Here is a 13,255-nt window from a genome sequence, read left to right on the forward strand (position 1 = left end):
GCATTGACACTAACATCGATCACATGTGAATAATAAAACATTTTAAACGCTTGAGGGGGACATGCAAAGCAATAAAGAAGAATTCTATTCAAATATTCAAATAAGTATTCTAGCCAAATCCATCATTTTTAAAGCAGTTTTAAAATACTAGAAGTTCAAGTGTCTTGAAAACTCATACGTTTTGCAAATATGAAACATTTAGATTAATAGGGATTGAGATTTGTTTCTTTCTAAGCGGGATTGGGCATAATTCAAAATTTTTTTCAGAATTGCATCCTTTCGACATAGGAATTCAAAATAAACTGAAAAATCAGCAGTTAATGCAGTGAAGTGAAATATGATAAAATATATACAAATGTAAATATAAGATATACACAAATTTTTGTAAGTGCTATTTCAAACATATGTATATCTAAGGCCTACAAACCTTTAAACTTTTTTTTTCAAAAGATCAAAACCTTTGCATTTATAGTAAAAACATTAAACTATCTGATTTTCTTTTAACTTAAATTCATTTTGTTTACAATGAAAATTGTCATTAAATGACAAAAATCTATTGACATTTTATTAACGAATAATTAATGAGACGTGGTTTCATTTAATTTTAATATAAAAAAATGCTGAGTCACAACAGTTAAGTCTGTGTCTATCATGATAAAACCTTAATATCAAACCTATACAATGAGTTTGTTAATTTTAGAGAAATGCTTAATAAATGCATTACACTGTAAATAAACCCATTCGATCTACTGTAGATTTAGTCAACTAAAATCATGATATTTAATCAACTAAAACTAGACTGAAAATAAAACAATTCAGATAACTAAAATATGATTAAAACTAAATGGCATTTTAGTCAAAAGACTGACTAAGACTAAATCAAAATTTGCTGTCAAAATTAACACTGGAATGCATTTCTACAGGGTTGCCAAGTCTGCATTTTTCCCACAGAATTGGGCTACTTTTAAACTGTTGCTGTTGGCTGATTTTTTCCCCTGTATGTTAAAGGTTTCATATATTGCATGAATTACAGTTGACTGAAATGCTTGTATTGAAACATTTTGCATTCCAACTATGATAGAACTGCACTAGATGTTAATTTATTACTACTAGTAGGAAGCCGTGTTTATGAATAATGATTAATAATTGAGCTGTGTTTATGAATAATGTGCATAACAGTGACTGTAAAATATGTATTGTAAGCAATATAGGCTCATTGGAAATATCTGCCTCTACACACACATTTCTGCAAAACTAAAACTAAAAAAACTACCTATATGTACGAATCACTGCTTTGAGTTGAAATAAACACTAGAGGCAGTAAAACTCTGACAACTCTTATTCCTTTTCACACAAATTATGATTTACAGGTACAGAGTTTTGATTAATAAAGCCTAATTTTCACAAAATTACTTGCAGAATATTATGCTATGACTTCAAAACAATTTTAACATCCTGCATGATTTGAAAACTGATACTTTTTAATGTTGTCGTCACATATAAAGCTTCATATGTATGAGTTTTCTCAAGCAGCATAATAAAAATGCAGAAATACATGCCTGTACCAATGCAATAAAAAGGTGCCACAGTCGTGTATTGAACGTGTATTTTAGCTCCACTTCCTGGACATTTCACTTTGAAACTGTGCAGTAAGGTATGTAATTATGGTGTTACAGAAATGTACATAGAGGCACATATTTTCATGAGCCTGGGTTGATTTTAGGCATGGAAACAACATATTTTTAATATTTGGTATATGGTTGTTGTGCTACGTTGCTGCTTGTGTCACACAGACCTGGCAACCCTGTTTGCATCATCACTATTTGGAACCTAATTTCAAATTTAGGAATTAAATTAGAATTTAACAGGGATTTTCAATTTAATTCTGAATGGTGCACAACCCTGTTTGTTAGTTCTGTTATAAAACACTGATATGCATGTAAGATAATTATGCCCCATGACTAAAACTGATGCTGTATTGATCAGTTTTATTGCGCTTACAAATCACTATTTATGGGTTAAAATGTAGAGTGGACACCTGCGCTTGAGATTGGGCAGAGATGACCTTTGACACTAAAATGCTGAACCACAGAAAGGGTGATCATACAAATCATACCATTTTTGAATCACGCAAGTCAAACTAGAAATGACAACACCTGCTCAATATGTGTGTTTTTGTGCTGGCTTAATTCTATTCAGATAGCAAAGAAACACTCTTATCCTTGGGCAAGATGAAAACAATACTTTGTGGGTCTTAAAGTCAACAATAACCCATTTTTCCACACAATGCCTCTAATGCAAAGAGACACAGTCAAACCGATAAAACATGTCCTTGCTCCACACCTGTCTATAGCCTTTTAGAGATCTACACAATTACAACTTAAACTCACACATAAAGCATCCTACATGCTTTTAGAGGAATCCCTTCAGGTCATGCAGAAGACATTTGTCTTTGACTGCATTTTGTGGAGAGCTACAGTAAAGTACAAGTGTGTGACAGGACTTAGGTGTACATGTCAAGCACTTAGTAATTATACAGGAAGTAGACTTATATTCTGTGTTGAATGTGTTTATATTCAAGAGGGATTTAGAGAACATGAGCTTGTCAATTATCTCAGCTGGTTTACTTTTATGAATAACCAACATCCAACATTTCTCACCCACACCCACCTGACATTTGGGCCTTTTTCAAGGGATAAAACTATGATAGTGTGACGGATTTTTGAAACTGATTGATTAGTAATCTTACCTGTTTACCTGTGGGCTATAGGTCACCTTCCAAAGGATGTCCAGAAAATTACTCGTCTCATTAAACACAGTTGTGATCCCCTGAGACAAAATGCAAAAAGACCAAATCAACAGCTTTCTGATGATCTAAGAAAAAAAATCTAATCCAATTGTGAAAGCTTAATTAATTAAAGTGATGATGAGAAATTAACTAATAAAGGACACTTCTTCTGACATTCATAATTAAAACAGCCTTTTTTTGTGCAACATTAATCAACTTCGGGAAAGGTAATGCAAGCAAGCAAGCAAAAAAGAAACCATGTCCCTCAAGGCTGTGTCTGGATTGCCTTCTTGGGCGAGATAGGAGTCAACATGTTTTGAAACATCAAAGGGGAACCTGATACCTTAAGTATAAGAAGATTAGCACTTGCCATGATCTTGAGCTTAGGCTCCTCCAAGACTCCCAGCATCCAGGCCCAGAAGGGACAATTACCTATGAATTGGCACCAACATCTTTACGTTTATGTAAAGAGTGTAAGTCCACATCTTTAAAACCTGCATGAAAACATGGACTAGAATTACTATATTGAAGCGGCAAAAAAGCAAAGCATGATATGATATGACATATAAAAACAGCACTTGTATGAAGCCTGTTCAAGGACCTCAAAACAGATAAATTCAGTACAATATGTTTATGTACCGCTAATACAATTACTATAAAATCGTATAAAGTAAATACATAAATAAATGAAATATGATGTTATGCACTAAGTATCATGAACTAAAAATCTTCTTGTTTAATTTTAATTTCTAATATATATTTAGTCATAAACAATAATATATTACTATCTAAACTAATATTAACCTAAAATAATCAGTGATTATTGCACAAAGACGCATGCATACAAGCATAATATTGTTACAAGGTTATAATTCAGTTTTAGGATATGCCTGCTTCACATCAATAAATGTTGTATTGTACACATTTATTTTTTACTGTGTGTAAAAACCCACATGTAATGTAATTTTAGGTGTGACTGTCAAGCCCACCTCAGACTGAGCCACAGTGATAACGTGAAACACCCACACAGCGCAGAAGTTTCAGAGATTAAACTCAACACATGATGACAATCACCCTCACACATCTGACATGCCTTACCCACAAGCTTCTCAGAAAGACAGTCAAATAGTGGGTAAAAATTCAGTGAAGGTGTGTGTGCGCAAATCCTGTGGGCGACAGCGGTGACACTAATACACTACTCTTGATCTCACCTATTACAGGTGTGAGCAGACAGCAGTTCTACCTGTGTTGTCACTCTAGTAGCCTTGCACTCTGAGCCTCTCAATGGGGGTATGAGGAAGAGAATCAAGCCCCGCACCCTAAGACAGTGCTCATATCAGTGGTCGTGCAGCTCAAGGAAAGACACTGAAATAGGAACCCTGGAGTGAGCCCGTCTTAGGCTGAGTGCTGGATCGACAGGTCTATACATCACACCCGGAACTGGAACATCGGAACAGAAGCTCACATGCAGACTAAGCCCCATGGAAATGCAACAGGAAGAGAGAGAGAGTAGCACTTCCTGGCCAGGAAATTGAGTTGGTCACACAGAAACAAGTAGCAAAGTTTTTCTTGCTTTGACACTTTCAGAGAGGGCATTGAATATATATAGCATTTTCGCTTTTACTCCAGATGAAGTGTATGAAAGTTTTGACCAGTGCACAAAAATTGTGAGACTGCACAAAACAGAAAATTATCTGTGTTACATTAGTTAATGCCACACTGACTAGCATAAATAAGTCAAAATCTTCCTTTAAATCAAATGTAAATTCATGTCAGAAGCACATTTTCTTCAATATTAATAACACAATCAGAAAAAGAAAAAGAAAAAAAATCTATTTTATATTTTTACATTAACAACGTAATTAATATTCTATTTATCAAAGCCAATGTATGAGTCAGTCATCAAGTTACAAAATAATAACTCAAGGCAGTAACAGTTTAAAAAACATACAGCTGAAACCAGAAATGTATACATCTTACAGAATCTACAAAATGTGAATTATTCTACGAAAATAGTAGGGATCATGGAAAATTCATGTTATTTTTTTTTTATTTAGTACTGACATGAATAAGATATTTCACATAAAAGACATTTACAAATAGTCCACAAGAAAAAAAAGTTTACAAAAGTTGGATGACCCACAGCTGTTTTTTTTTTTTGTTGTTGTTGTTGTTGTTTGTTTGTTTTTGTTTTTTTTTTTAGTGATAGTGACAAGTAAACTGCTTGCTGTTCTTCAGAAAAATCTTTCAGGTCTCACAAATTTGTTTTTTTCAGCATTTTTGTGTATTTGAACCCTTTCCAACAATGACTATGATTTTGAGATGCATCTTTTCACACTGAAGACAACTGAGGGACTCATCTGCAACTATTACAGAAGGTTCAAACGCTTACTGATGCTTTAAGAGAAAAAAAACGCATTAAGAGCCAGGGGTGTAAACTTTTGAACAGAATGGAGATGTGTACATTTTTTTATTTAGTACTGCCCTCCAGAAGCTACAGAAGACAAAATAAGTTAAATTTACCCTGATCTTCAAATTCAAAATGTTTTTACCCCCCGGATCTTGTGTTTGCATTGTGTTTCCTTCTGAAGGATCAGTGAGTGTTTGAACCTTCTGTAATAGTTGAATATGAATCCTTTAGCTGTCCTCATTGTGAAAAGATGGATCTCAGAATCATATAGTCATTGATGGAAAGGGTTCAAATACACTACAAATATGCTGAAAAACCTAAGCATTTGTGAGACCTGAAGGATTTTTCTGAAGAACAGCAGGCAGTTTGACTGTTCAAGACAAGCAAGGGACTCATGAACAACTATCACTAATCAAAAACAAAAACAAAACAAAAAACAGCTGTGGATCATTCAGGTAATAACAGTATTAAGAATCAAGTGTATGTAAACTTTTGAATGGGGTCATTTTTATAAATTCAACTACTATTTTCTTCTGTGGACTATATGTAAATGTATTTTTTATGTGAAATACCTTATTCAGGTCAGTACTGAATAAAAAAAAATAACATGCATTTTGTAGGATTCCTTTTTGCAGATTCTCCCAGGTGTAAACTTCTCGTTTCATCTGTATTTTATTTGTGAACTTTGTTCAGCTATTCTTTTTAATAGTCAAATTTCAACTATTTAGATTTTTTTTTTTGGATCATCAATCATCAAATTTAGGTAAATATTGCTCACTGACAGAGATTTATTTTAAATTTCACCAAGCTCATTACTCTCTAAACTCCCACAGATCGTGTTTTCATGCCATTTTATGTTTTATTCTGATGTAACAAAGTGGTTATATGTGGTTATATATAAGTGCGTAAGTTGTTCACTTACTTTTTTAAGTCTTCCCATTAACACCATCATATTGTTAATTTAGACTGATTTGTGGACGCACATGGACACAAGAGGCGGGATTTATCGCATTAATCAATCAGAGCCGAATATAAGCAGTCATATCCAATCATATTGCGACAGAGGCATTGCCTTCTTTCTTGTGACTTTTCTCCATTCATTCTCAATTACCCCCCAACAAACTCACTGCACGCTTCAGGGGATCTGTTTAAAAACTCAATGGACTCAGGGGAGGTGAGAGAGACGTGGACTACCGCTGTAACTTTACCTGCTGGTGTCGTGTTGGACAATTTTTCTTTAGAAAAAAAAGAAAGTGATTTATATACTTTTTAATGTTATAATTTGTAATTGTTAAGTTTTATTTTTGTACTACAAATTTTTCTGATCCAATATTTTTAAGAGACACAGAACATTTGGTTTTTCTTAGGTGATAATGAAAACTAATTTCTGCTGCTTCAGAAATACTTCCACACATCAAAGGCAAGTCATTCTGCATTTTGAAAGCATAAAGTTTTTGACATGTTGTGAACAATTAGTGACAAAAACAGAAAAGGCTGGACTGTTTATGCGGGTCCCTCAGCCCTACTGCGTTCTGATCTCTCTCTTTATCTCTGTCTCTCTATTTCTCTCGTTCGATCTCTCTCAGGAGTCACACTACCACAGACTCATCTCTACTCTGACCTGGAACAAGAGTGAGTGTTTGATCATCGCTGTACCACTTTCATTCTGTCATAAAGACGAACTCTGAATGCTCAATATTAAACAGCCATAAAATATTTTTAAAAGAAAACACACACAAGTGAAAATTCATTATACATCAAGTGCTCAAACTGACATAAACCATTCAGAAAGTAAACCAATCTTCCCATAGCAGACAGAAAATTAGGGCAACCTCGCACGCATCATAAATGCACGGATCTGCTGCGTGATAAGTTGCGTGCGTCTTCAAATGGTGACATATTATTAGCCATAGTGTGCTAAGAAAGGCGTCTGAACATGAAAAATAATCTTGCTGTTAATTCTGTCACTCCTTTAAAAGCCATCAGGAACGAGACAACCGACACTCGGAGAAGGTCTGGAAGAGACATGGACTAATTATATTGGTGAATATGTCTTTAGGAAAGGGTTTTGAATGTCACTGCATGAGTGTGTGTGTTTGTGTGTATAACCCAGGAAATCCAGACACCTCATTAAGCCCAAGTCCATCTAGACTCAAACAAATTTAGAGTTCCACAGCTTAGCGGGGCTTACATGACCCTCTCATCCTTCATCAGAAACTGACAGTGCCGGTCTTGTCATCATTAGACGGCTGAATTCTGAAACACTAGAGGAGACACATGAGAGATTATAACTAGGACCTTTATGCAGGTGACTTAAGCAAATATCTCCATTTGCTCTACATGTCAATGTGAGTCATTATGTTCAAATATCTCAATGTGTCTGTGGTTTTCACTTCACACATAGTGTCAGCGTATAGATCCTCACTGGCTCTTCTCGTCTGGCAAACAGGTGTGTGATGTGATTATGACACTTCAGATCTCGTTTCTCAGAGTTATGGATGAGACACAGGACAGTGTCAGGTTTTAGTGTGTAGAGGAATCAGCGTCTGTGTGTTTGTGTAAGAGAAGGAGAATTCATTGCTGAGCTTGCTAATGTGTTGCCACGACAGAGAGGTGCGGCACACATGATCCTCGGAGGGGTACAGAGAATCGCCAAAGGGTCAAACACCAATGACACAATCAATAACCCATGCTTCATGCTTTCAAACTCTATTTCCATCTCTCCTTTTCATGCAGTTACAGTTTTTTGCTGATAAAATCAATAGAGTTTGGCTGATAAATATAGGTTAGGCAGGACGAAATGCATTAAACTTTATATTAAGTCAAGGTTTCCCACACTGGTGTTTGTGACGGAACTGCAGCGGGTTTATGATTTTAATGAAGAAGTAAAAATTCAAGAAATCATATAAAATGTTAAATGAAAATAAATTATTTTGAAATCAATCAAAATTTAATTTAATTTAAAAATTTAAAAAAAAAAAAGTAAAATAAAGATTTTTTTTTAGTTGTTTACCTGCATGTCATGTGACCATAACCAACATCAGAGAACCAATGAACATGCAAATGTGATACTTAATTATTAAAATATTTATTTTAAAATCTCAGGGGTACTTTACGTAAATTTATTAGGTGAAAGAGGATCAGATGATAAAATTTGTGCATTTTAATGTGTTTGAAAGACAAAAGCCTTCCAAATACATAGAAATACATGGTTAAATAACCTACAAAAATAGCCTAATGAAATGATTTTGGTAAATCAGTGGTCAAATGCTGTGGCACCACCTGAATAATGACTAATTTTTTATGTGAATGTCAACAAAACTTGAAGACTTTCTGAATGTATATAAGCGGTAGGCTATTTTAGAAGGTAACATTTAAAAGATGAAAAAGAGGAATTAGGGTGAATTAATAAATTATGAATAATTTATCGCAATTGTGTAAATAATATGTAATCATGTAATCAATAAAAAGTAACTGTAGTCTGATTGCGAGTATTTTAAAATGTAATTTAATCTATTTACAAATACTTAATTTTTTTGCAATCTGATTACATAATCTAGATTACATGTAATTATTTACTATCCAGCTCTGTCTACAGTATATTTTAAACTCTACATTATTTTGTTTAAATAAATGAAAAATATAAAAGGCCATAATAAAGCAGGGATGCCCCAAAATTAAAAGAGCCAATAAGGATATGCAAATAATTATTTTCATGTTATAACCAATGACAACATAAATAACAATTATTATTATTATTATTATTATTATTATTATTATTATTTAAATGTCTGAATAAATACATTTTGTCTGAATAAAAATAAAATAAAATAAAATAAAATCTGACTTAAATACTCAAACAAATGAATTTAGGCATCACAAAATTATGTACAGTATAAAATTAAAATCTACAGTCATTTTAGAGAATTGCTACATACATAATATACATTTAACAGTATTATTTGTGTTTTTAAAGATTAACTTTAAGTTCGCATTAGATGGTGGCATATATTCTAACATTTAATATAAAAAAGGAGATGAGTTTGCACAACTGAATATCCAATAATGACCAATACTAAAATAAATAAATACATAAAAAAATCCATAATATTGGCAGATATCCAATGTTACCAACACATTGTGCATCCTCAAAAAGGCACACATGCACTGCTAAAGGAGCCAGAGCCACCTGACAATACAAATATGTGTGAATGAACCCCATTATCACAGTTTTGAGCCTTTCTGTGTGCATGTTTGTGTGGCTAATGGATGGAAAGAAAGGATGAACCTTTTTCATTGTCCTGAAAAATTCACCTTCACTTTTTACGTACCACAATCCTCCATTCCGTTCCGTTTTTCATTCTACTTCTTCAGAAATTAACCTTCAACCACAATTACACATTTAACACTTCACCTTAAAAACAATTACCGGCTCAAACAGATCCGGCTTCAGTCTGTATTAATTGCAGTTTGAAGCAAGATGTCAGAGAGTATGGATTTTCTGCCAGCAGGAATGTGTGTAACTGTCCCTCTCCTCCAGCGGAGAGGATCTCTCTCTGAATTATTCATCATGGCTACGAGGCAGGACGGCAGGGCAACACTGAGGATTTAACTGCATTTATGTTTCCCTCTGAAATTAGGCTCTTGACTACACAACAAGACGTACAGGAACAGACTGCGAATGACACACAAACACTCTTCACGGATTTCACGGAAATTTCACGATTCGATAAAACTTTAACTGAAAACAAAAGACTCGCGTTACAAAAGGACTGCCATGGAATCATAAACAAGAAGAGTGAAAGAGAAGGTGAATTATAATAGGTTGTTTGTGTGTGTCTGTGTGTGTGCGCTTTGTCTGTCTGCTCCTCTGTGCTTCACATCAGTGTGAGGATGACCTCTCACCCCACCAGCACTTGCAGAGCAGAGTGAAAATCCTCTCTGAGTGTCAGCTAGTCTCTTTAGCTCATCACTTCACTCTGTACCCCTGCGGCCCTCAAAGAACACTCTGAAACAGCATCCAAACACAATCAGTACACACATCCATAAAGTCTCATAGCGCTCATGGCTGAAACTCAGAAAGATTTGTAACCTTCTACCTGTACAAAACATCAGGATAAATCGTCTGTTTGAAAAAGACAAACGTGGAGGATACAAATCATAATCTTCTAAACTATTCCAAATGTCTGCCAGAGGCATAAAAGTACATGTAAAAATGGATGTTTAAAGGAATAGTTTACAAAAAATGTTGTGAGTTTACTCACCCTTACTGTATGTTGTCTTAAAATCATATGATTTTCTTTCTTCTGCTGAACACAAAAGATATGTTGAACAATGTTTCACTGTTTGTCCACATTCAATGGGGTCCAAAACATTCACGCTCTAAAAAGGGGAAAAGAAGCGTGAAAATAATCAATATAACTCGACTCGTGTATTTCTAGTGTTCTGATCACTTTACATGACGAATACATAAAAAAATCCTTTATTTCTCCTTTATTCACTCTTAAATCAAATCACTGACCAACACACATGCATCACAAATGAAACAACCACTGAGGTTTGATGTCCCTAGTAAAAAAGAAATAGATAGAAATAGATTAAAATACATTTATTTTATACTAAGTATAATTTAAGTCTACTAACATATTTATTGACATATCACTCAAGACTTACTGATATAAAATTGTAATTAAACTTTATTTGGAGTACTGCTTGTGCACAATGCACATTTCTTAATATTAAGCCTAAAATGTATTTTAATGTCACTATTGATGAGGACTGTGTGATTTTTAAATAATATCAGTCTTTAAATGCAAAATATTTAAAGTGTACCTAAAGTATACTCGCAACAGTTCCACTTTAAAACAATCAATTATACTTAAGTATATCTTTAGTTGGACTTCAGCACTACTTCCACACAATTAAAGTGAATTTAGTACAAAACTAGTTGTTCCAATATAGACTTTAAATGTACCAGTTTAGTGTACTAAAAGTACAATTGCAGAGTATTTTTATTAAGTACATAATATGTAAATGTATGTGTAGTATACTTAGTATAAAATGAATGTTTTTAAATACATTTTTGTACATTTATTTTTCACTGTTAGTTAAGGCAATAAAATAAGATAAGAGCTAACATATTCTTAAAAATAACCAGGCATGCAGGTTGGTAACTAGTGATGTTTAGATGTTCTGTTTAGGGTGTTTTCACACCTGGTACTTTGTTTCGGAACCTGGCTCGTTTTCCCCCTTAGCTCAGTTCGTTTGGCCATATGTGAACGCGGCAATCACGCTCGGTTCCACGCCAAAGCAATCGGTCTGAGATCGCCTGAACGAGGTGGTCTCGGCTCAATTGAAAACGAACTCTGGAGCGATTTGGTTGCAGTCAGAAAGCTATCCTATCCAACGGACCAACGAACCAGGCTATATCACATTGTATAATGGGTCATTACAGTTCTGTGAACAGCAGTAGATTTGTTGTTTTGCTAATACCACTTAAAATGAACCTGTGAATGTGTGTTTGTGTGTGAGCATGTCTTCGTCAGTCAATAGTGTTATATGTTATAACTATATATGTTATAGTGCCGTCTTATTGCTCTTTGTAAAAGGTGTATTTTAAAAACGTTTAAAAATGTTTCCGACAAATCCTGGACTCCTTTTCAAAATTATAGATTAATTTAACGACAGCTACAAAAAAATGCAACGATAAGCCTGCAAAGCTGTTGTTCCATTCGGACGAATGAACTTTGACTTGTATTAACACATTTGGTCCTTTTAGAAACTTTGCTGTGTGAAAGCGAGCCGCACCAAGAATAAAAGGCAACATTGTAATAATTTTAATCCGTGTTTCGGAACAAAGCAATCGATCTACAGATATGAAGCTAAATAGCAGTTGTTATCAGCTGGGAAAATTCTGTTTCAGAGTAATTCTAATGTCACTCCTCTGTGTCGTTATCATTATAGCTTTGGTCTGGACTTCCATATTCTCATAGAATTAGAACCATCATTAATTAAAACTATATAGTAGTTCCCTAGTGTCATTGTTAATGGCACTTAAGTCCATTGAATGAAACTATAATGTTGATCCCAGTCTCAGAGACATATGAGTGGTTAACTGATGAAAAACACAAAAACAAAGAAAAAAAATTAATATGGGAACTCATCACCTCTGTTATTTCCAAATAAAGCTAGTTATACTTATTATACACTAACTACAACCCAAACCCCAAAACCTTGTCATTTTCAGAGAAAACAGAAAATAGCATTTGCCTAATTTACTTCATGTACGAACCTCTTTTTGTCAAAAATGTCAGTTTATGCAAACTTCTGAGGACATTTTGAAATAATTTTCCTTCCCAAAAGTTCGGTGAATGCCACATGGCGCAGATATGTGCTGAATGTGTATAAATACGACCCAAATTACATTAGCCATACACTCTCTTCTGACATTCTCTTTATCTCTCCCTCTCCCTCTCTTTAACAACCACAAGATGTTAGATCTGAGAGAATCAAACTGTGGCCTCTCCCACAAACGACAGCTCTGAGCAAGTTTACCTGTTTTCCCTTCGCTGTAATCCACTCTTTTATTTCATCTCTCCTGTAGCTGTTTATTTGGGGCAGCAGTCTCTCCTGGCGGTGGGCTGAGCCAGAGCGCTGCCTGCAGGGATGAGAGAGAGCTGCGGTTCATGTCAAATGGGACCCCTCATCCACACACCTAGAGAAAAGCCGCGTGCATCTCCAAACCTCAGTATTTTGTCTGAAAGTGATGTCTACACATGTTAACGACGTTTCAGAGAGAAGAAAGGCTGGAAAGAAAGGATGGAGGGTGAAGGAATGCACAGAGGGAGTGAGAAGGTGGATACTCGCATTTGAACATTACAGTCTCTGTTGTCTGCTACATACTGCAGCCCTGCCTTTAGCCCAGGAGACCTCAGATTAGAAAAAAAAAAGACAGAAATCATAAACAAACATACCCAAGCACACTAACAAACCTGGATGGCAAAAGAGATGAAAGACGAAGAGCTAGAAGGGGGGAAAAAAGGAGCTTTGAGGATGAG

General features: G+C 34.7%; 1 long non-coding RNA gene across 1 annotated transcript; it reads right to left on the reverse strand.

Annotated features, from left to right (window-relative positions):
- Nucleotides 1–3,167: 3,167 nt before the first annotated feature.
- Nucleotides 3,168–12,861, reverse strand: LOC127168997 (uncharacterized). The gene is made up of 3 exons (XR_007828168.1): nucleotides 12,753–12,861; nucleotides 10,463–10,580; nucleotides 3,168–3,282 (listed from the first exon to the last, which is right to left on the reverse strand). It is a non-coding gene; the product is annotated as an uncharacterized LOC127168997 (long non-coding RNA).
- Nucleotides 12,862–13,255: the final 394 nt, after the last annotated feature.

The sequence above is a fragment of the Labeo rohita genome, chromosome 7 (genome assembly GCF_022985175.1).
Source record: "Labeo rohita strain BAU-BD-2019 chromosome 7, IGBB_LRoh.1.0, whole genome shotgun sequence".
NCBI lineage: Eukaryota > Metazoa > Chordata > Actinopteri > Cypriniformes > Cyprinidae > Labeo > Labeo rohita.